Consider the following 18,229-nt stretch of genomic DNA (forward strand, 5'->3'; position numbering starts at 1 on the left):
TTTTCAGCATTAAAACACAAATGCACAACTCGTAATCTACCTGTTTGAAAATTAAAAAAAAAGAATGTATTCTATAGCTACTGACAGACAGCTGCCAGTACTAAAGATGGCATCAAAGCAGTGGGAGGGGGAGGGTTAGAGAGCTATTTGGGGGGATCAGGGAGGTGAGAGGGTTGAGGAGGATCACTACTTTAATAAACAAGCAAAAAGTCCTTTAAGACAAATAGTAACTGCCTAAACTGCCTAAATTAATTTACCTGGATGTCTGTAAAGATTCCTAAGACGTTTAGGTATCACTGTGTACACCCTTAATCATTTAATTATTCTTATTTAACTGAGCCCTTTGGGTATCTAAGTCAGTATATCATAAGCAAGTGTACAAATCCCATATGTACAACATTCACAATATTGTAAAAGTTCATCAAAAGCAACTTGTCAGCCCACATCTCTCCTGCCCAATCTCACTCTTTAACCTCTGAGATGTGAGAAAATGGAAATAAACATACTGAGAACTTTAAACATATATATATATATATATATATATATATATATATATATATATATATATATATATATATATATATATATATATATATATATAAATATATATATATATATATATATATATATATATATATATACAGTATATATTCCCATCCAGGGGAAGGGGGCATCAAGATTACAATATCCCAAGGAGTATATCACATCAATAATAGAATGCCTTCATCTGTATCACCCGAAGCTAACACTTATGGCTCCAGAGACCCCCCACTCAAATTATTAAGTATACTCTACTTTACCGCTCTTCTTACAGGTCCCAGATCTTCCTTTCCGCATGGCTGTTTCCGCCGGACTCCTGTCTGTCCACTAGATGCGGATGGGCGTGTTCTGTGTATTCACGGCTTTTGGGGACGTCACCGGTCTGGCGACCTGTGATTCCTTCTTGCAGTAATACAAGTAGAGGGGTCTCAAAGAACTCTGTGTTCTGTAGTTTCGGCTTTACTTTCTAATAAAAAGGCTTTAATGAGTATAGCGCAAAGTTCAAACAGGTAGCCTTTACTCGATGCGGCCCGGTGGGACTCAGTGTAAACAGCGCAACCAGTGCTTCTTTTTCTTCACCTGGGCTGTGAGGTTTAACAGTGAAGTGGCTCCAAAAACAGGATTAAATGGACACTGAACCCAATTTTTTTCTTTTGCGAGCATTCAGATTTAAGCAACTTTCTAATTTACTCCTATTATCAATTTTTCTTCGTTCTTTTGCTATCTTTATTTGAAAAAGAAGGCATCTAAGCTTTTTTTGGGTTCAGAACTCTGGACAACACTTTTTTATTGGTGGATGAATTTATCCACCAATCAGCAAGGACAACCCAGGGTGTTCATCAAAAATGGGCCGGCATCTAAACTAACATTCTTGCATTTTAAACAAAGATAACAAGAGAATGAAGAAAATTTGATAATAGGAGTAAATTAGAAAGCTGCTTAAAATTTCGTGCTCTATTCAAATCACAAAAGAAAAAATTTGGGTTCAGTGTCCCTTTAACTCCGGATGGCAGTGCAGCAAACGTTACCGGCTACTGGCAAAAAATATTCAAGCAAAAAAGAGAAAAGTGCCGGTAACGAATACATCGGACATGACTTTTATTAATCCATAAAAACATAGAGGGACAATACCCCTGAAAAACAGTTAGCAGACTAACACGTTTCGGCTGGGTGCGGTACTCATAGTCCATAAAAACACTCAAACATACTCAAACTTAAAAACCCCTCACTGGGTCCTGATTGGTAAAAACTTTTTAAAAAATTTAAAGAAACAGGGGTATGCATAAATGCTGAGCAGTATCACATTCTTACAAGGAATACATATGAACATAAATATCCTTAACATCTTGATCTACGCAACAAAAACATATATATGTATATATACACATTTATATACTTATGCGTTTTAACAATGTGCTTGGCAAAGAATGTCTTAACACTTAAGCAGTTTGATTCAATGGAATCTATCTTAATAAAATTTATAAGTCATACTCTCTGGAAATATTTCATATGCTAGATTAAACAATAAGGTTACTCAGCAAGGCATGGCAATGATACATAAAAATAACAAATTCAAAACTTTTTAACCTAAATCACTCTGCAACATTGTTAATTAGTTAACGTATCTCATGCCTTGGTGAGTAACAAGGTGTAAGTTGACAAAGAGCAAGAGATCAAAATTATTTTAAACATTATTTTAAACATTTTAGGAATTTTTTTTAGGATTTGGATACATTTCAAAAGTAACTTAACTAATAAATACTAACATAGGAGAACACAGCATGGATAGTAAAACAATGCAAAAAACATAATGCATTAGGAATCACAAAATAGAATGCGTATTCATCTATGCATGAGAAGATTTCCAGTATCTTATACTATACAGTGAAATTGAAATTGAATACAACTTACACATGGGGCACAATGTGTGGTCTTTGAACTGTGATTATATACAAAAGATGGAGAAAGATAAACATACATATAAGTACATATATATATATATATATATATATATATATATATATATATATATATATATATATATATATATATATATGGGTCAGTGGCACAGAACAGGGAATTGGGAAGAAGTAAACAATCAGTGTCAGTGGTTAATAAAATCATACTCAGAGTTAAGTTCAAGAGGTAACTTAGTTCTAAGCCTGAATATCCAAAACATTTCTTGTCTGGATAATATTTGGTACTTATCCCCTCCCCTCCTCTGTGCTCGAACCTTCTCGATGATCATCCATTTTAGTGTGTCACAGTTTTTGTTGTGCTTATGAACAAAATGGTCGACCAAGGGGGAGCTAATTTTGCCTACATTAATAGTTGACAAATGCTCCCTAATGCGTGATCGTACCTCTCGAGTAGTAAGTCCTACATATTGAAGATTACAAAATGAACACCATTGTAGGTATATGCAATATGTGGACCTACAGTTAAGGCAAGATGATACATTAAAAGTTTCACCAGTCACAAATGACCGAAAGGTAGAACCAACATGAACATGTTCACAAGCCTTACATTTGGAATAACCACATTTAAAGGTTCCATTATGATTCAACCATGAAAATGATGTTATTGCCGACACTGGTTTCTTGAGTTGTGATGGGGACACCATACTCCCAATAGATATATTTCTTCGGTATGAAAATCTACAACTTTTTTTGACAGTATCGGCAAGGCCATCATCTGCCACAAGTAATTGAAAGTGCCTCCGTACAATACGCATACTTCCTGGTATTGGGCCGAAAAGTTTGTCACGAATGTAAGTTTACTATCATATTTATCTTTAGGCTTCATACAGTCTCTTAGAAGGATCTCTCTGTCCGTGTGAGTAACCTCTCTCCAAAACATTCCTACTGTACCCTCTATCCAGCAGCCTCTTTTGGAGGTCATCAGCATGTTTTTCAAAACTATTAGGTAAAGTACAGTTTCTTTTCAATCGGACAAATTGTCCCTTCGCTACCAAATACGGTTCATGCCATGGGTGACCACTCCTGTCATGCAGGAGACTGTTACCCAAGCTAGGTTTTCTATACACTTCAGATGTAATACTGCCAGAGGACCAACCTCTCAATTCAAGGTCCAAATAATGCACCAAATTTTTGTCAAATTCATAAGTGAATCGTAAACCAAAATCATTATGGTTCTAAGAACCAACAAACTCACTGGCCATGTCTCCATTACCCTCCCACACAAAGAGCAGGTCATCGATAAAATGATGATATAGTCTGATTGCCAACCTAAAATTGTTCATATCTGCATAGATGTGGGGCCGCTCCCACCAACTCATGTACAGGTTGGCGTACGTTGGCGCAAACTTGGCGCCCATTGCAGTCCCACACCTCTGCAGATAGAACTCATTCTCAAACTAAAATAAATTTGGCGACCTCCAGTACAAAGGATCTGAAGGAATCACTGTGTGCTGTTTCGTTTACTAAAAAATGTTCTATTGCTCGCAAACCCATCTCATGGGGTATAGATGAGTATAACACTACAACGTCCACAGTGAGCCTTCCAGAATCCTGTGTCCAGTTTAATTGTTCCACAATATTCAGTATACGCTTGGAGTCTCTGATATAGCTAGGTAAAGCTTTTACCAGAGGATGTAAAAGATCGTCCAACCACTTGGACAAATGTACAAACATTGATCCTTTTCCACTGACAATAGGTCTACCCTGGACATTTGCTGTCGACTTATGCACCTTCAGGAGGTGATGAAATATTGGAGTAACAGGGTATTTTACATACAAATAACAAAATGTGTTATTATCAATAAATCCTTGATCCAATTAATGCCTCATTGAGAAGGTGCATATGTTGACGCTGAAAGTTTCTCCTGTCTCAGTTTTTCATAGTTCTCAGGGTTTCCTAACTGCCTATGTGCTTCATTAATATAATAGGACCTATCCATCAGGACCACCGAACCACCGTTATCAGCTTCTTTAATGACGATATTTGTATTTTCACTCAAGCTTACTAGGGCCAACTGTTCCTGCTTAGTAAGGTTCTTTTTAATAGTTCTCTGATCCTAGGGCTAGGTTAGGTCAGTCTCTACTCTTTTGTAGAAAGTTTCTATTATATAACCTCTGCTCTGTGTGGGATAGAAGGTAGAAGGGTTTTTGTAGCTCTTTCCTGCCACTTATGTACTCATATCATTCTCAATTCTCCCCTCTCTCTCCAATCCCATCAGAGTAATGAGGTCACAGGTTTCCTGAAAAGGAAAATTATGGGAAAGATCAGTGTTTCCTGTCTCATGAGAGGGTAGAACTATAGATTCTGTGGTTGTTTTTGAAAAATGTTTACGCAGAGTAATATTTTGTACAAATTTTTTAAGATCTTACATAGTACGAAATAAATTGAAATTTACAGTAGGTACAAACCCCAATCCCAAACTGAGCACTTTATTCTCATCTCTGGTTAGGTTATGACTTGACAAATTTATGACGGTTTGTACTTTGAAGGAGCTCTTGTCTGTCTCATTGGATATCTGCCCTGTTGTACCATTTGTGTGCCTATCCCTCCCCCTATCAAACTGCTTAAGTGTTAAGGAATTTTTTGCCAAGTACATTGTGAAAACACATAAGTATATAAATGTGTATACATTCATATATTTTTGTTGCGTAGATTAAGATGTTAAGGATGTTTATGCTCATATGTATTCCTTGTAAGAATGTGATACTGCTTAACATTTATGCATACCCCTGGTTTTTTTAATTTTTTAAAAAAGTTTTCACCAATCAGGACCCATGAGGGGTTTTTAAGTTTGTTTGAGTGTTTTTATCGACTATGAGTATGGCACCCAGCCAAAACGCGTTAATCTGCTAACAGATTTTCAGGGGTATTGTCCCTCTATGGTTTAATGGATTAATAAAAGTCATGTTTATTTATTTGTTGCCGGCACTTTTCTCTTTTTTGCTTGAGGATCACTACTTTGCCAAAAAAATATATAAAAAAATATAAATAATAATAATAATAAAAAAAAACCCTGAACTGCATACTGGCAGACTGTCTGCCAGTATCTAAGAGGGTGATGTCCAGTGGGGGGTGAGGGAGGGAAGAGAGCTGTTTGGGAGGGATCAAGTTGGGATTTGGGGTGGGAGGCGTCAAGTAGAAAGGTAATCTCTACACTGAAGCTAAAATTAACCTTACAAGCTACCTTATCAGGGCCGCCACTAGAAATTTTGGGGCCCCTGACTTAACCATTGATCAGCCCCCCCCCCTCCTTTGACATGTGCAATTTTTGACCAAGTGACTAAAACATATATGCACTTTATTCTTAAGTCTCTATTTAAACTTGGAAATGTTGTAAAGGTAGTAACATACAGACACGCTCATACACTATAACACACACACACTCACACATAAGGATTCACATATAGACACTCTAACAGACACGCAAAGAAACACACTCAGACACAGACACCCAAACAGACACTCAGCACTTGTTTACATTGACCTGACAAGTAATGAGGTAAACTACAGTTTTGTAAAAAAAAAAAAGGAGGTTTAGAAAACAAAATATGGAGTTCTGATTATCTTTTTGTAAAGGAAGATGCCAACTAAATAATGACAACAGCATGCAGTGGCTGAAAGGAAGGGCCCTGAACTGCCTAAACAATAATTTAAAGGTTAAATGGTAGATTGGTGACTTCCGGAAAGGTCTCATTACTCTCAAAGTCTGTAGAAAGATGTGAATAATCAGTAGTAAGGTCAAAATGTCCTAAAAAGGAACAGACAATGGACACACACACACACACACACACACACTCAAACTTGCACATACACCCAAGGAAACACCGACAGAGACAGCCTCAGAAAACACACAAAGACATATACACACACACACACACACAGAGACACACACAGAAAACACACAAATGCATACACACACAGACAACCACATAAAACACAGAAAGACACACATACACACACTCTCACTGAGACATCCACAAAAAACACACAAAGACATACACACACCCTCACAGAGACACCCACAGAAAACACACACCCTCACAGAGACATCCACAGAAAACACAGACATACAGTACATACATACATACATACATACATACATACATACACACACCCTCACAGAGACGTCCACAGAAAACACAGACATACACACCCACCCTCACAGAGGCATCCAGAGAAAATATACAAAGACAAACATACACACACCCTCACAGAGACACCCATAGAAAAAGCTCAAAGACATATGCACACACCCTCACAGACATCCACAGAAAATGCACAAAGAGATACACACCCACCCTCACAGAGAGACCCACAGAGAAAAAATACACACACACTCATAGAGACACAAACCAAAGCACACAGACATAAACACAGACACCCACAGAAACACCCACAGGAGGAAACATTTATGCACCTTGCATCCCCTAAATCAACAGTGTGTGACATGCATGATAAAAAAAAATTGCAGAAATTAAGAGATCACTTTTTAAAGAATCATATTTCTAAATGTGCAAACAAAAATAATTCTGTGAATTCAAAATTGTACATTAATGATCTGGGTAGATGGCTAGATGAAGAAAACTACTTTTAAAAAGGTTGACATATGTTCGTTTGTTTTTTCCCCATTTTCCCCAACCAAGAGCACCACTTCAAATATAGTGTACAAATGTTCCCATCTGTCAGCTTTACTTATGGATTTTGAAAATGCTTTACTCTATATGGTCTTGGTGGAACCATAAGCTGTGGTACTTATACCATTAGATCTGGTTAAATGCAGGATTTAGGCTTGTTGGTATGTATTTCAAAATTAAGTCAGCTTTAGTGTAAACTGAACAGTTTTAAGTTTACCTGTCTCATTTCAAACACTGAGCAATCATAGGCCTAGATTTAGAGTTCGGCGGTAGCCGTCAAAACCAGCGTTAGAGGCTCCTAACGCTGGTTTTAGGCTACCGCCGGTATTTGGAGTCATTGATTAAAGGGTCTAACGCTCACTTTACAGCCGCGACTTTTCCATACCGCAGATCCCCCTACGCCATTTGCGTAGCCTATCTTTTCAATGGGATCTTTCTAACGCTGGTATTTAGAGTCGTTTCTGCAGTGAGCGTTAGAGCTCTAACGACAAGATTCCAGCCGCCTGAAAAAAGCAGGAGTTAAGAGCTTTCTGGCTAACGCCGGTTTATAAAGCTCTTAACTACTGTGCCCTAAAGTACACTAACACCCATAAACTACCTATGTACCCCTAAACCGAGGTCCCCCCACATCGCCGCCACTCGATTAAAATTTTTAACCCCTAATCTGCCGACCGCCACCTACGTTATACTTATGTACCCCTAATCTGCTGCCCCTAACCCCGCCGACCCCTATATTATATTTATTAACCCCTAACTTGCCCCCCACAACGTCGCCGCAAGCTACTTAAAATAATTAACCCCTAATCTTCCGACCGCAAATCGCCGCCACCTACGTTATCCCTATGTACCCCTAATCTTCTGCCCCTAACATCGCCGACCCCTATGTTATATTTATTAACCCCTAATCTGCCCCCCACAACGTCGCCGACACCTACCTACACTTATTAACCCCTAATCTGCCGAGCGGACCTGAGCGCTACTATAATAAAGTTATTAACCCCTAATCCGCCTCACTAACCCTATCATAAATAGTATTAACCCCTAATCTGCCCTCCCTAACATCGCCGACACCTACCTTCAATTATTAACCCCTAATCTGCCGACCGGAGCTCACCGCTATTCTAATAAATGTATTAACCCCTAAAGCTAAGTCTAACCCTAACACTAACACCCCCCTAAGTTAAATATAATTTTTATCTAACGAAATAAATTAACTCTTATTAAATAAATGATTCCTATTTAAAGCTAAATACTTACCTGTAAAATAAATCCTAATATAGCTACAATATAAATTACATTTATATTATAGCTATTTTAGGATTAATATTTATTTTACAGGTAACTTTGTATTTATTTTAACCAGGTACAATAGCTATTAAATAGTTAAGAACTATTTAATAGTTACCTAGTTAAAATAATTACAAATTTACCTGTAAAATAAATCCTAACCTAAGATATAATTAAACCTAACACTACCCTATCAATAAAATAATTAAATAAACTACCTACAATTACCTACAATTAACCTAACACTACACTATCAATAAATTAATTAAACACAATTGCTACAAATAAATACAATTAAATAAACTATCTAAAGTACAAAAAATAAAAAAGAACTAAGTTACAGAAAATAAAAAAATATTTACAAACATAAGAAAAATATTACAACAATTTTAAACTAATTACACCTACTCTAAGCCCCCTAATAAAATAACAAAGACCCCCAAAATAAAAAATTCCCTACCCTATTCTAAAATACAAAAATTACAAGCTCTTTTACCTTACCAGCCCTGAACAGGGCCCTTTGCGGGGCATGCCCCAAGAATTTCAGCTCTTTTGCCTGTAAAAAAAAACATACAATACCCCCCCCCAACATTACAACCCACCACCCACATACCCCTAATCTAACCCAAACCCCCTTAAATAAACCTAACACTAATCCCCTAAAGATCTTCCTACCTTGTCTTCACCATCCAGGTATCACCGATCCGTCCTGGCTCCAAGATCTTCATCCAACCCAAGCGGGGGTTGGCGATCCATAATCCGGTGCTCCAAAGTCTTCCTCCTATCCGGCAAGAAGAGGACATCCGGACCGGCAAACATCTTCTCCAAGCGGCATCTTCTATGTTCTTCCATCCGATGACGACCGGCTCCATCTTGAAGACCTCCAGCGCGGATCCATCCTCTTCTTCCGACGACTAGACGACGAATGACGGTTCCTTTAAGGGACGTCATCCAAGATGGCGTCCCTCGAATTCCGATTGGCTGATAGGATTCTATCAGCCAATCGGAATTAAGGTAGGAATATTCTGATTGGCTGATGGAATCAAGTTCAATCCGATTGAGCTCGCATTCTATTGGCTGTTCCGATCGGATTGAACTTGATTCTGATTGGCTGATTCCATCAGCCAATCAGAATATTCCTACCTTAATTCCGATTGGCTGATAGAATCCTATCAGCCAATCGGAATTCGAGGGACGCCATCTTGGATGACGTCCCTTAAAGGAACCGTCATTCGTCGTCTAGTCGTCGGAAGAAGAGGATGGATCTGCGCTGGAGGTCTTCAAGATGGAGCCGGTCGTCATCGGATGGAAGAACATAGAAGATGCCGCTTGGAGAAGATGTTTGCCGGTCCGGATGTCCTCTTCTTGCCGGATAGGAGGAAGACTTTGGAGCACCGGATTATGGATCGCCAACCCCCGCTTGGGTTGGATGAAGATCTTGGAGCCAGGACGGATCGGTGATACCTGGATGGTGAAGACAAGGTAGGAAGATCTTTAGGGGATTAGTGTTAGGTTTATTTAAGGGGGTTTGGGTTAGATTAGGGGTATGTGGGTGGTGGGTTGTAATGTTGGGGGGGGGGGTATTGTATGTTTTTTTTTACAGGCAAAAGAGCTGAAATTCTTGGGGCATGCCCCGCAAAGGGCCCTGTTCAGGGCTGGTAAGGTAAAAGAGCTTGTAATTTTTGTATTTTAGAATAGGGTAGGGAATTTTTTATTTTGGGGGTCTTTGTTATTTTATTAGGGGGCTTAGAGTAGGTGTAATTAGTTTAAAATTGTTGTAATATTTTTCTTATGTTTGTAAATATTTTTTTATTTTCTGTAACTTAGTTCTTTTTTATTTTTTGTACTTTAGATAGTTTATTTAATTGTATTTATTTGTAGCAATTGTGTTTAATTAATTTATTGATAGTGTAGTGTTAGGTTAATTGTAGGTAATTGTAGGTAGTTTATTTAATTATTTTATTGATAGGGTAGTGTTAGGTTTAATTATATCTTAGGTTAGGATTTATTTTACAGGTAAATTTGTAATTATTTTAACTAGGTAACTATTAAATAGTTCTTAACTATTTAATAGCTATTGTACCTGGTTAAAATAAATACAAAGTTACCTGTAAAATAAATATTAATCCTAAAATAGCTATAATATAAATGTAATTTATATTGTAGCTATATTAGGATTTATTTTACAGGTAAGTATTTAGCTTTAAATAGGAATCATTTATTTAATAAGAGTTAATTTATTTCGTTAGATAAAAATTATATTTAACTTAGGGGGGTGTTAGTGTTAGGGTTAGACTTAGCTTTAGGGGTTAATACATTTATTAGAATAGCGGTGAGCTCCGGTCGGCAGATTAGGGGTTAATAATTGAAGGTAGGTGTCGGCGATGTTAGGGAGGGCAGATTAGGGGTTAATACTATTTATGATAGGGTTAGTGAGGCGGATTAGGGGTTAATAACTTTATTATAGTAGCGCTCAGGTCCGCTCGGCAGATTAGGGGTTAATAAGTGTAGGTAGGTGTCGGCGACGTTGTGGGGGGCAGATTAGGGGTTAATAAATATAACATAGGGGTCGGCGATGTTAGGGCAGCAGATTAGGGGTACATAGGGATAACGTAGGTGGCGGCGGTTTACGGAGCGGCAGATTAGGGGTTAAAAGTGTAATGCAGGGGTCAGCGATAGCGGGGGCGGCAGATTAGGGGTTAATAAGTGTAAGGTTAGGGGTGTTTAGACTCGGGGTACATGTTAGAGTGTTAGGTGCAGACGTAGGAAGTGTTTCCCCATAGGAAACAATGGGGCTGCGTTAGGAGCTGAACGCTGCTTTTTTGCAGGTGTTAGGTTTTTTTTCAGCTCAAACAGCCCCATTGTTTCCTATGGGAGAATCGTGCACGAGCACGTTTTTGAGGCCGGCCGCGTCCGTAAGCAACTCTGGTATCGAGAGTTGTATTTGCGGTAAAAATGCTCTACGCTCCTTTTTTGGAGCCTAACGCAGCATTTGTTTGAACTCTCGATACCAGAGTTAAATTTATGGTGCGGCCAGAAAAAAACCCGCGGAGCGTTAACAGCCCTTTTACCGCCAAACTCCAAATCTAGCCGTTAGTCTGAAAGTATAACATGTTACACAGATGTAAAAAATCTTAGATAAAATGCCTCCTTACATCTGGAAAGTCCTTGCATAAAGGGGCAGTAAACTGGAATGTTATATATATATATATATATATATATATATATATATATATATATATATACATATATATATATATAAAAATGCATATCTGCCAAAAGGGCACCTACCATTTGTGTATTGAGGAGGGAACATTTCTGTATGGTTTTAAATATAGAATTTCTATAGCATTGTCAAATAATAATAAATACACTGCTGCTAAAAAAATGTGTTTTTATGAACCCCTGGCCCCACAATACAATTACTACCACACTGAAGTTACAATCCTAAATTGCACAAAGAAATAAAAAAACTGGCTAAGTAAGTCCTACCTCCTCTGCAAATGAAAGTGATCTGCCATCTGACACTCAGGCACACACTGTACAAACAAAGTGCCAAGTCTGTCTCAAACTGTGCATAGTGGTTTAGTGCACACTCAGAAATCCTCTCAAATGCTAATACTTTACTCCTTGTAATAACATTTCCCATGCTCAATTAGCACTGTGCTGTAGTACCCACTGGGGGCTGCCAAAATAAAATAAAAAATAAATACATTTTTAGTTCTTGCCTCATGGGGCCCCCCTGGCCCATTGGGCCCCTGACAGGAGTCACCCCTGTCACCCCCTGATGGTGGCCCTGTACCTTATTAACCCCTTCACTGCTAGGAATAATAGAAGTGTGGTGCGCAGCTTTAATTAGCAGCCTTCTAATTACCAAAAAGCAATGGTAAATCCATACATGTCTGCTATTTCTGAACAAACAGGATCCCAGAGAAGCTTTTACAATAATTTGTGCCACAATTGCATAAGCAGTATGTAAATAATTTCAGTGAGAAACCCAAAGTTTGTGAAATTTTTTTATTTTTTATTTTTATATGATCGCATATGATGGTGAAATGGTGGCATGAAATATACTAAAATGGGCCTAGATCAATACCTTGCATTGTCTACTTAAAAATATATATATAGTTTTGACAGGTAAATAAAAAAAAAAAGCACTATTTCTGTTTAAATGGAGTGATAGCAAAAATGCTAAAAATCCTCTGGTATTTTGGGCAAATTCTTATCTGAAAGTCACAGCTTATAATAGCATTTTGTCCATAAGAGATGGAACAATCTTCACAATTTAAAGCTGTACATCTAAAATATGATAGTAGTAAAGATTTTTTTTAAATGTAATTTTTTTTTGGTTGTTCAAAAAACATGGTTCATGTGTTGTGCTGGAGCAGAGAGATCATTCTTCATATATTTATTTGCACAGAACTTGCTGACTAAAGAGTTCTACTGGTAGTGTGGGAACCCAAGATTTATTTTAGATACGTGTCATTTTATGGTAAACTTCGCAATGAACTGATGGGTGTTAATTGACATTTTTGTATTACCAGGGTCTAGATTACTGTTGGAGCGCAACGCTGCATGCGCTCCCATTGGGGCAAAAATGTGCATTAACGGGCACACCCCTAATTCTACTCATATTACAAGTTGAAAGTAAATGGGAACTCACAGACGTGATTGCAATTTGCTCTTTGGTAAACACTGCTTAGGAAAGCTAAATATGTACAAACTTAAAAAGTGGCACAAAACACATCAAAAATACATCACAGTACATTAATATTCATATTAGCACTGCCTGATTACAATTATTGCTTTAAAATATTGCATTAAATAGTTATAAGGGCACAAAGTTATGAGATGTGAGATGTTAGAAAAGAATAAGGCAAAAAGTGCTTTTACATAGGGATCCATAGGAACACATGTATAATTATATTTAATATAAATATACATGTATTTATTTCTATACATATGTATTTATAAGTGTATATATGTATTTACATACATACTGTAAATACACATATAAATACAGATATACACATGTATAGAGAAATATGTATTTATAAGTCTATATATGAATAGAAATACATACATATATCTTAATGCTATCCTGCTGTCCGGTAAGCGCAAGCTGGAGGCAGTGAAAATTTGAGTTCAAAACGAGGCACCATTAAAGTATAATGGGATTGAGAAAATGTGATCGCAATTTTGTGTTTTATTTATTTAACTGCAAAGTTGCTATTGCGAAAGCATGTCATTTTTACTTGCGATCTGTAATATGCACAAAATGGAGAGAGCGTTTTAAAATAGAATTGAGCGCCTCACTTTTACTCTAGCCCTAGGTATTTTACCATGCTTTGGTATTGTGTACCATCTAACAATGGTGTATTTGTTTAAGATGAACTTCCTGATACGTTTTATTGTAGCTATACAGATATTATAAGACAAAGTCCTCTGAGGAATCCAAGTACCTTCTTACATTTTTCATATGAAATAATGAGGCATTGATTGCAAGTGATACCTGATGTTCAAGGAAATTTCCCAATTCCAAACCAACAGTTTGCTCCTATGTTGATCTTGTCATTTATAGGTGGGTCTGCTATCAAAAGTATGTCTATGATCATTGTTCAATCCATTAATAATGGATAATCAAAGGGACAGTCTAATAAAAAATAAACGTTCATGATTCAGATTGGGCATGCAATTTTAAACAACTTTCCAATTTACTTTTATCATCAATTTTGCTTTGCTCTCTTGGTAGGTCATATGCTAATTTCTTAGCCCTTGAAGACCGCCTCTTAGCTGAATGCATTTTGACAGATTTTCAAAACTAGAGGGCATTAGTTCATGTGTGCCATACAGATAACATTGTGTTCACGCAAGTGGAGTTACCTAGGAGTCAGCACTGATTTGCTAAATGCATGTCTGTTAAAAGAACTAAAATAAGGGGGCAGTCTACAGGGGCTTAGATAAAAGGTAATCACAGAGGTAAAAAGTATATTATTATAACCGTGTTGGTTATGCAAAACTGGAGAATGGTTAATAAAGGAATTATCTATCGGCTAGATTACGAGTTTTGCGGTATGAGTGAAAAAGCAGCGTTAAGGCTCATAACGCTGCTTTTTCACTTTCGCTGCTATTACGAGTCTAGCAGGTTTAGGGGCACCACACACTTAACGCAATTTAACTTATGCAATTTGCGTAAAGTCTTTTTTCAATGGGACTTCCATAGCGCCGATATTACAAGCTTTTTCTGGGAGGCCAAAAAGTGAGCGGTACAGCGTATCCTGCAAGATTCGTAACGCATTCTAAAGTCAGTAGTTATGAGTTTTACGCTACAAAGCTGTAACATAAAACTCATAACTAGTGTTAAAAAGTACACTAACACCCATAAACTACCAATTAACCCCTAAACCGAGGCCCTCCCGCATCGCAAACACTAAAATAAAATTATTAACCCCTAATCTGCTGCTCCAGACATCGCCACCACTATAATAAACATATTAACCCCTAAACCGCCACACTCCCACCTTGCAAACACTAGTTAAATATTATTAACCCCTAATCTGCTGTCCCTAACATCGCCGCAACCTACATTACAGTTATTAACCCCTAATCTTCCGCCCCCATTGTCGCCGCCACTATACTAAAGTTATTAACCCCTAAACCTAAGTCTAACCCTAACCCTAACACCCCCTAACTTAAATATAATTGAAATAAAGCTAAATAAAAATTCCTATCATTACCTAAATTATTCCTATTTAAAACTAAATACTTACCTGTAAAATAAACCCTAAGCTGGCTACAATATAATGGATAGTTACATTGTAGCTAACGTAGGGTTTATTTTTATTTTACAGGCAAGTTTGTATTTATTTTAACTAGGTAGAATAGTTACTAAATAGTTATTAACTATTTACTAACTACCTAGTTAAAATAAATACAAATTTACCTGTCAAATAAAACCTAACCTGTCTTACAATAAAACCTAACCTTACACTACAATTAAATAAATTAAATTAATTAAATACAATTACCTAAATTACAAAAGCAAACAAACACTAAATTACACAAAATAAAAAAAGAAATTATCAGATATTTAAACTAATTACACCTAATCTAATAGCCCGGTCAAAATAAAAAAAGCCCCCCCCCAAAATAAAAAAACCCTAGCCTACAATAAACTACCAATAGCACTTAAAAGGGTCTTTTGCAGGGCATTGCCCCAAAGAAATCAGCTCTTTTACCTGTAAAAAAAATACAAACAGATCCACTTATGGTTTTGAAGACCGGAAAAAATACAAACAGATCCACTTACAGTTTTGAAGACCAGACATCCATCCTCAACGAAGCCGGGAGATGTCCTCAGCGAAGCAGCAAGAAGTCCTCAACGAAGCCGGGAGAAGTCTTCATCCAAGCCGGAAAAAGTGGTCCTCCAGACGAGCAGAAGTCTTCATCCAGACGGCATCTTCTATCTTCATCCATCCGGCTTGGAGCGGGTCCATCTTCAAGACATTCGACGCGGAGCATCCTCTTGAAACGAAGTCTTCTTCCTGATAGAATGTTCCTATAAGTGACGTCATCCAAGATGGCGTCCCTTGAATTCCGATTGGCTGATAGAATTCTATCAGCCAATCGGAATTAAAGGTGAAAAAATCCTATTGGCTGATGCAATCAGCCAATAGGATTGAGCTCACATTCTATTGGCTGATTGGAACAGCCAATAGAATGCAAACTCAATCCTATTGGCTGTGTTTGTATTTTTTTACAGGTAAAAGAGCTGATTTCTTTGGCAATGCCCAGCAAAAGGCCATTTTAAGGGCTATTGGTAGTTTATTGTAGGCTAGGGTTTTTTTTTATTTTGGGGGGACTTTTTTATTTTGATAGGGCTATTAGATTAGGTGCAATTAGTTTAAATATCTGATCATTTCTTTTTTTTATTTTGTGTAATTTAGTGTTTTTTTTGTTGCAATTAAGGTAATTGTATTTAATTAATTTAATTTATTTAATTTATTTAATTGTAGTGTATGGTTAGGTTTTATTGTAAGACAGGTTAGGTTTTATTTTACAAGTAAATTTGTATTTATTTTAACTAGGTAGTATAGTGGCGGCAACGTTGGGGGCGGCAGATTAGGGGTTAATAAATGTAGGTATGTTGTGGCAATGTTAGGGGTGGCAGATTAGGGTTTAATAATATTTAACTTGTGTTTGCGAGGCGGGAGTGCGGCAGGTTTAGGGGTTAATATGTTTATTATAGTGGCGGCAATGTCCGGAGCGGCAGATTAGGGGTTAATAAGTATAATGTAGGTGTCGCGATGTCGGGGGCGGTAGATTATGGGTTAATAAGTGTAAGATTAGGGTTGTTTAGACTTGGGGTTCATGTTAGGGTGTTAGGTGTAAACATAAAATTTGTTTCCCCATAGGAATCAATGGGGCTGCGTTACGGAGCTTTCTGCTGCTTTTTTGTAGGTGTTAGACTTTTTTTCAGCCGGCTCTCCCTATTGATGTCTATGGGGAAATCGTGCACGAGCACGTAAAACCAGCTCACCACAGCTTTCAGCAGCACTGGTATTGGAGTGCGGTATGGAGCTCAATTTTGCTCTACACTCACTTCTTTCCTGTTAACGCCGGGTTTTTGTAAACCTGTAATACCAGCACTGTAGGAAAGTGAGCAGTGACAATAACGTGCAAGTTAATACTGCACCGCTCTTACCACAAAACTCGTAATCTAGCCGTATGTTTTTAAGCAATAAAAATTCTAGTGTAGACTTTGAGGCCCATTTATCAAGCTCCGTATATAGCTTGTGGGCCCGTGTTTCTGGCGAGTCTTCTAAAGACCACTGCTCCATAACCCTGTCCATCTGCTCTGAGCAGGCGGACAGGAATCGCCACAATTCAACCCGATCGAATACAATCAGGTTGATTGACACCTCCCTGCTGGCGGCCCATTGGCCGCAAATCTGCAGGGGGCGGCATTGCACCAGCAGCTCTTGTGAGCTGCTGGTGCAATGCTGAATACGGAGAGCGTATTGCTCTCCACATTCAGCGAGGTCTTGCAGACCTGATCCGCACTGTCGGATCAGGTCCGCAAGACCTTTAATAAATAGGCCTCTATGTCTTTAATACTTTAAGTGATAAATGTGTCAACAGCATAAACCTTAATTCAGCAATTTCTCAACAATAATATTGTAACTCCCAAAAATCTTTATCTCTAAAAACTTTTTCTAACTGACATCCCTTTAACTTACCTCCATTTTATGAAATCTATTTTCAGCTTTGCTTTTGAAATTTCATTATCAGGCATCCATCAGCTACTCACCCCTACTCATAGGGGCATATTTATCAAGCTCCGTATGGAGCCCACTGCTCCATAACTTGTCCACCTGCTCTGACACGGCAGCCAGAAATCAACACGATCAAATATGATTGGGTTGATTGACACCCCCTTCTGGAGGCCGATTGTTCGCAAATCTGCAGGGGGCGGTATTGCACCAGCAGTTCACAAGAACTGCTGGTGCAATGATAAATGCTGACAGCGTATGCTGTCAGCATTTATCGATGGGCAGGGATGTGCAGCGGACATGATACGATACTTCGTATCATGTCCGTTCGCACATTGTTAAATATGCCCCATAGACTGTAAACCACTTTATGCAATGTCTTCATTACCCTCAAGTTTTACATTGTTACTCACAGCTTCTGTAAGGTAAAAGAATGCATATTATTTTATACCTATGTCTTTTTTTATTTACATATCAAGTTTACCATTATTTCTTGTAATGTTTAGCTCGGGTGAA

The sequence above is a fragment of the Bombina bombina genome, chromosome 3, assembly GCF_027579735.1.
Source record: "Bombina bombina isolate aBomBom1 chromosome 3, aBomBom1.pri, whole genome shotgun sequence".
Taxonomy (NCBI): domain Eukaryota; kingdom Metazoa; phylum Chordata; class Amphibia; order Anura; family Bombinatoridae; genus Bombina; species Bombina bombina.